Raw genomic sequence first — 7,651 nt, 5'->3', positions numbered from 1 at the left:
GCAGGTGCGAGTCCGCAGGTGCGAGATTTTGTACCGTAGAAGCGGTTTAGCTGGGGCAGAACATATATATTTGGCCCTTCGCGATTTTCAGCTCTTCTTCACCATTTTTTAAATCGATTTTGGAGCTTTTTGGAAGATTTTGAAGAGGGAATTCAAGGGAACTTCATTGAGGTAAGATTTTTGAACATAAAAATCGTTTCTATGGTGTTATTTCACGGATTAGGCTTGTAATTTATGGAAATTGGTGGTTGAAATTGAAGAAAACTAAGGCTTGAAATTGGAGGCCTTTGATTAGGGATTTGAGGGGTCGTTTGTGGTCGGATTTTTGTATATTTGGTATGTATGAACTCGTGAGAGTGTAAGGATTTTATTGATGTGACTTTTAATGGATTTCGAGACGTAGACCCGGGGTCGGGTTTGGTCAATTTCGCGATTTTTGGTGTAAATTAGTTATTTTCGAGTGGGCTTTATTCCTTTCGCGTATATTGATGAGTATATTCTCGTTTTGGATAGATTTGGAGCATTTGGAGGCCGATACGAGAGGCAAAGGCATCACGGGCTAGAGTTTGGACCGGATTGAGGTAAGTAATGATTGTAAATGTTCTCTTGAGGGTATGAAACCCCGGATTTCACATCGTTGTGCTATTTTAAGGTGATGCACACGCTAGGTGACGAGCGTGGGGTCGTGCACCGTTGGGTATTGTGACTTGGTCCGTCTCGTACGACTATTAAGTCGCGTATTTACTTGAAAACTATTTGATATTGTTATATTTTGGAAAGTATTATTGTGTTTGGGACTAAATGCTGTGTCTGGGCCTTGTGCCGATTGTTTGGACCCTTAGGGGCTTTTACTGCTGATTTCCTCACTATTTTCTGTTTGATATTTACACTCAGTCCTGCTATGTTCCTGATGTTTTGATAACTCGATTTTATTCACTCCTTTCGATTTCATAAATGATATTTGAGCCGAGTACTAGTTTTACTGTCAGCCCGAGGGGCTTGAGTGAGTTTTGATCGAGTGAGGTCGAGGGCCTGTGTTGTGAGGATGTTGTGGGATCGGGCTGCACGCCGCAGCATGTGGTACTGATTTGTGATCTATGAGAGGCCGAGGGATTGATTTATTATGCAACGAGGTGGCTTGTGATTGTTATGAGGCCGAGGGCCTGTTTTATTATGCCACGAGGTGGCTTGTGATTGTTATGAGGCCGAGGGCCTGTTTGATTATGCCACGAGATGGCTTGTTATAGCGCTTGGGCTGTAGGAGCCCCTCCAGGAGTCTGTAAACCCCAGTGAGCGCGGGTACCCAGTGTGAGTTGTGATATTGCCTGAGGGGCTGTTGTTGTTTCATGTTATTGCCCGAGGGGATGATACGAGTGATTGTGAGATAGCTCGAGGGGCTAGTTCTATTGATATTTTGCCCGAGGGGCGGTTATGGTACATGTTTTGCCCGAGGGGCTATTTTACGTTTCTATACTTTTACTCACCGCTTTCATCACTCGTTTGAAACTATTGAAAAGTGTTTTAAAAGGTTTTACTGAACCGAGATTTTTTTTACGAGTTTTACTGCTTTACTGCATTGTTCTGGACTTGTACTGTTTTGCTGTAGCGTTATGATGTGGTTTACATGTTTTCTTACTGCTCAGCTACCTTTACTTTTAATACTTATTGAGTTGGCATACTCACATTACTCCCTGCACCTTGTGTGCAGATCCAGGAGTCTCGGGTTACGCTAGCGAGTGCTGATTTGTCTTCCAGCAGGCTTTCGGAGTTGATTAGGTAGCTGCTTGGCGTTCGCAGCCCAGTGCTTCCCCTTCCTATATTTATTCCGCTTTGTATTAGTTTGTTTCAGACTATGTTGTCTTTTCGTATTTCTAGACGAGTTGTAGTTGCTCATGACTGGTGACACCCTGATGTCGGGCTGTGTTTTGTTTCCGCACTATTCTATGCTACCTTACATTTTGGGTTTTCAGCTTATTAATGACTTTTAAATGACTTATTTTGATTGTTGGGTTGGTTTTGGGGTTTTTGTCGGCTGCCCTAGTTTTACGATAGGCGCCATCACGACGGGGTCCATTTTAGGGTCGTGACAAGTTAGTATCAGAGCCTAGGTTACATAGGTCTCACGAGTCATGAGCAGGTTTAGTAGAGTCTCGCGGATAGGTTCGGAGACGTCTGTATTTATCCTCGGGAGGCTGCAGAACCTTTTAGGAAAACTTCGTATTCTTGAATTCCTGTCGTGCGAATCTGTTGATTCCGGTACTAAACTTCTGTTATTCTGTTCTCTCACATATGGTGAGGACATGCGCTACGGGTCAGGATCGACAACCACCAGTACCACAAGCTGGGCCACTAGAGGCCGAGGACGCGGTCGAGGCCGTGGTAGGGGCAGGGGTGTAGCCCGCATAGCAGTTAGGGTAGCACCTGCAGATCCTCCAGCAGCCCCAGTTCAGGATCAGATCCCAGTTGTGGATGCTCCAGCAGCACCAGCTCAGGCACCGGTTGTGCCTATTGTCATTCCGGGTCTTCAGGAGACCCTGGCTCAGATCTTGACCGTGTGCACTAGTCTTGCTCAGGCGGTTGCAGTTTCTACTACCGCAACCACTTCTCAAGCCGGGGGAGGCACCCAGACTCCTGCCTCCCGCACACTCGAGCAGGTTATTCAGGGATTGCAGACACCGGAGGCACCACCAGCCTAGCCGGTGGCAGCTGCTCAAGGTTATATAGCTCCGGTTATGCTAGAGGACGAGTAGCGTAGATTGGAGAGGTTTGGTAGACTTCAGCCTCCGACTTTCAGTGGTGCAGAGGGCGAGGATGCCCAGGGTATCTTGGACAGGTGTCAGAGGATTCTTCGCACCACGGGTATTCTGGTGACCAATGGGGTCGCACCACGGCAGGTTACTGCCTTCACCTGGTGGGAGGCTTATAAGAGGCGTAGGCTTGTTGGTGCGGCGCCCCTTACCTGGCAGTAGTTCTCAGCTCTCTTTTTGGAGAAGTATGTGCCACAGTCCGCAGGGAGGAGCTGCGCAAGCAGTTCGAGCAGTTGCGACAGGGAGATATGACTGTGACGCAGTACGAGATGAGGTTGTTAGAGTTAGCTCATCATGCTATTTGGTTGGTTTCTATGGATAGAGAGAGGATTAGGAGGTTCGTTGATGGCCTCACCTACCAGCTTCGAATTCTAATGACCAGGGAGAGGGTGTCAGGTGCTACTTTTGAGGAGGTTGTTGATATCACTCACGAGATTGAGTCAGTTCGTCGCCAGGAGCGAGAGGAGAGGGAGGCCAAGAGGCCTCCGGGATCTGGTAGTTTTGGGGTTCTCCTTCGAGGGGTCAGTTTCAGCACGACAGAGGCCGCCCATTCAGGCATGCCCAGTCAGCTCGTCCAGGTTATCGTGGGGCATCATTAGGCCATGTTCTCAAAGTTCTCAGCAGGGTCATTCTTCACTCAGTGCCCTTCCAGCCCAGAGTTCGTCCCGTGCTCCATCAGTTCAGGGCTCTTCTATGCCAGGTTCTTCTGCTAGTCATCCCGGTGCTAGGGGTTCCCTTCAGTCCCTGTCTCCAGCACTATGGAGTTGTTATGAGTGTGGGGAGTTGGGACATATGTGGAGGCAGTGTCCTCGTCGTCTTGGGGGTTCATCTTAGCAGAGGAGTCAGCCATCGACTTCAGCACCAGTTACTTCACCACCCACCCAGCCAGCTAGGGGTGGAGGACAGTCATCTAGGGGTCGCCCGAGAGGGGGAGGTCGATCAGGTGGTGGTCAGGCCCGTTTCTATACACTCCCAGCTAGACCTGATGCTATTGCTTCAAATGCGGTGATTACAGGTATTGTCTCAGTCTGCCACAGAAATGCCTCTGTGTTATTTGATCCTGGTTCCACTTTTTCATATGTGTCATCATATTTTGCCCGTTATTTGGATACGCCCCTTGAGTCTCTTGTTTCATCTGTTCGTGTATCTACTCCGGTGGGTGATACTATTGTTGTGGACCGTATGTACCGGTCGTGTGTGGTGACCATTGGGGGTTTGGAGACCTGAGTGGATCTTTTGTTACTCTGTATGGTGGATTTTGATGTGATTTTGGGCATGGATTGGTTATCCCCGTGCCGTGCTATTCTGGACTGTCACTCTAAGACAGTGACATTGGCTATACCGGGTGTGCCACAGATTGAGTGGCGAGGTTCGACTGATTTTGTTCCCAGTAGGGTGATATCATTTCTGAAGGTCCAACGGATGGTTGGGAAAGGTTGTCTTTCATACTTAGCGTTTGTGAGGGATGTCAGTGCAGAGGCTCCCAGCATTAATTTTGTTCCATTTGTGAGGGATTTTCCCGATGTGTTTCCTGCAGACCTGCCGGGCATGCTACCGGACAGGGATATTGATTTTGGTACTGACCTGGTGTCGGGCACTCAGCCCATCTCTATTCCACCGTATCGTATGGCACCAGCGGAGTTGAAGGAGTTGAAGGAGCAGCTTCAGGAACTCCTTGATAAGGGGTTCATTCGGCCTAGTGTTTCGCCGTAGGGTGCGCCTGTTCTGTTCGTGAAGAAGAAGGATGGCACTATGAGGATGTGCATTGATTACATGCAGTTGAACAAGGCTACAACTAAGAACAAGTATCCCCTGCCTCGCATTGATGATTTGTTCGACCAGCTTCAGGGAGCGAGGGTGTTCTCCAAGATTGATCTCCGTTCAGGGTATCGCCAGCTGAAGATCAGGGACTCGGATATTCTTAAGATAGCTTTCAGGACCCGATATGGTCACTATGAGTTCCTTGTGATGTCTTTTGGGCTGACCAATGCCCCAGCAACGTTCATGCATTTGATGAACCGCGTGTTCTGACCGTATCTCGACTCGTTTGTCATAGTTTTCATTGATGATATTCTGGTGTATCCGCGTAGTTAGGAGGAGCACGCGGAGCATTTGAGAGTGGTATTGCAGCGGTTGAGGGAGGAGAAGCTTTATGCAAAGTTCTCCAAGTGTGAGTTTTGGCTCAGTTCAGTGGCTTTCTTGGGGCACGTGGTGTCCAGTGAGGGTATTCAGGTTGATCCGAAAAAGATAGAGGCGGTTCAAAGGTTGCCCAGGCCGTCCTCAGCCACAGAGATTCGTAGTTTTCTTGGTTTGGTGGGTTATTACCTTCGGTTCGTTCAGGGATTTTCATCTATTGCATTACCCTTGACCAAGTTGACTTAGAAGGGTGCTCCATTCTAGTGGTTGGATGAGTGCGAGGCGAGCTTTCAGAAGCTCAAGGCTGCCTTAACCACGACTCCAGTGTTAGTTTTTCCATCAGCTTCAGGTTCATATACAGTGTATTGTGATGCTTCGAGAGTGGGTATTGGATGTGTGTTGATGCAGGAGGGTAGAGTTATTGCTTATGCTTCTCGTCAGTTGAAGCCCCATGAGAAGAACTACCTTGTTCATGATCTTGAGTTGGCTGCCACTATTCACGCGTTGAAGATTTGGAGGCATTATTTGTATGGTGTGTATTGCGAGGTGTTTACTGATCATCGTAGCCTCCAGCACTTGTTCAACCAGAAGGATCTCAATTTGAGGCAGCGGAGATGGTTGGAGCTGCTAAAGGACTATGATATTACTATTTTGTATCATCCGGGGAAGGCCAATGTAGTGGCTAATGCTTTGAGCCGGAAGGCGGAGAGTATGGGCAGTCTTGCATTTATTCCTGTTGGGGAGAGACCTCTTGCAGTTGATGTTCAGGCCTTGGCCAATCGGTTCGTGAGGTTGGATATTTNCATGCTATGTTCTTACTGTTTTCATAACTCGATTTTATTCACTCCTCTTGATTTCATAAATGATATTTTTAGCCGAGTACTTGTTTTACTGTCAGCCCGAGGGGCTTGAGTGAGTTTTGATTGAGTGAGGCCGAGGGCCTGTGTTGTGAGGATGTTATGGATCGGGCTGCACGCCGCAACATGTGGTACTGATTTGTGATATATGAGAGGCCGAAGGCCTGATTTATTATGCCACGAGGTAGCTTGTGATTGTTATGAGGCCGAGGGCCTGTTTGATTATGCCACGAGATGGCTTGTTATAGCGCTTGGGCTGTAGGAGCCCCTCGCGGAGTTTGTACACCCCCAGTGAGTGCGGGTACCCAGTGTGAGATGTGATATTTCCCAAGGGGCTGTTGTTGTTTCATGTTATTGCCCGAGAGGCTGGTTCTATTGATATTTTGCCCGAGGGGCAATTATGGTACATGTTTTTCCCGAGGGGCTATTTTACGTTTCTATACTTTTACTCACCGCTTTCATCACTCGTTTGAAACTATTGAAAAGTGTTTTAAAAGGTTTAACTAAACTGAGATGTTTACGAGTTTTACTGCTTTACTGCATTGTTCTGGACTTATACTGTTTTGATGTAGCATTATGCTGTGGTTTACGTATTTTCTTGCTGCTCAGCTGCCTTTTACTTTTATTACTTACTGAGTTGGCGTACTCACATTACTCCCTGCACCCTGTGTGCACATCCAGGAGTCTCGGGTCACGCTAGCGAGTACTGATTTGTCTTCTCGCAGGCTTTCGTAGGTGACTAGGTAGCTGCTTGGCGTTTGCAGCCTAGTGCTTCTCCTTCCTATCTTTATTCCGCTTTGTATTAGTTTGTTTCAGACTATGTTGTCTTTTTGTATTTCTAGACGAGTTGTAGTTGCTCAGGACTGGTGACACCCCGATGTCAGGCTGTGTTTTGTTTCCAAACTGTTCTAAGCTACCTTACGTTTCGGGTTTTTAGCTTATTAATGACTTTTAAATGACTTATGTTGATTGTTGGGTTGGTTTTGGGGTTTGTGTTGGCTGGCCTAGTTTTACGATAGGCCCCATCATGACCGGGTCCGTTTTAGGGTCGTGACAAGTTAGTATCAGAGCCTAGGTTACATAGGTCTCACGAGTCATGAGCAGGTTTAGTAGAGTCTCGCGGATCGGTACGGAGAGGTCTATATTTATCCTCGGGAGGCTGCAGAACCTTTAGGAAAACTTCACATTCTTGAATTCCTGTCATGCGAATCTGTTGATGCTAGTACTAAACTTCCGTTATTCTATTCTCTCACAGATGGTGGGGACACGCGCTACCGGTCAGGATGGACGACCACCAATACCACCAGCTGGGGCCACTAGAGGCCAAGGACGCGGTCGAGGCCGTGGTAGGGGCAGGGGTATAGCCCGCACAGCAGTTAGGGCAGCACCTGCAGATCCACCAGCACCCTTAGTTCAGGATCAGGTCCCAGTTGTGGACGCTCCAGCAGCACCAGCTCGGGCACCGGTCGTGCCTATTGTCATTTCGGGTCTTCAGGAGACCTTGGCTCAGATCTTGACCGTCTGCACTAGTCTTGCTCAGATGGTCGCAGTTTCTACTACCGCAGCCACTTCTTAGGCCAGGGGAGGCACTCAGACTCCCGACACCCGCACACCCGAGCAGGTTGTTCAGGGATTGCAGACACCGGAGGCACCACCAGCCCAGCCAGTGGCAGCTGCTCAGGGTTATGTAGCTCCGGTTATACCAGAGGACGAGCAGCGCAAATTGGAGAGGTTTAGTAGACTTCAGCCTCTGACTTTCAGCGGTACAGAGGGCGAGGATGCCCAGGGCTTCTTGGACAGATGTCAGAGGATTCTTTGCATCGCGGGTATTCTGGAGACCAGCGGGATCAC

Source organism: Nicotiana attenuata, chromosome 7 (genome assembly GCF_001879085.1).
Source record: "Nicotiana attenuata strain UT chromosome 7, NIATTr2, whole genome shotgun sequence".
In the NCBI taxonomy this organism is placed as follows: domain Eukaryota; kingdom Viridiplantae; phylum Streptophyta; class Magnoliopsida; order Solanales; family Solanaceae; genus Nicotiana; species Nicotiana attenuata.
This window is presented reverse-complemented; position numbering follows the sequence as displayed.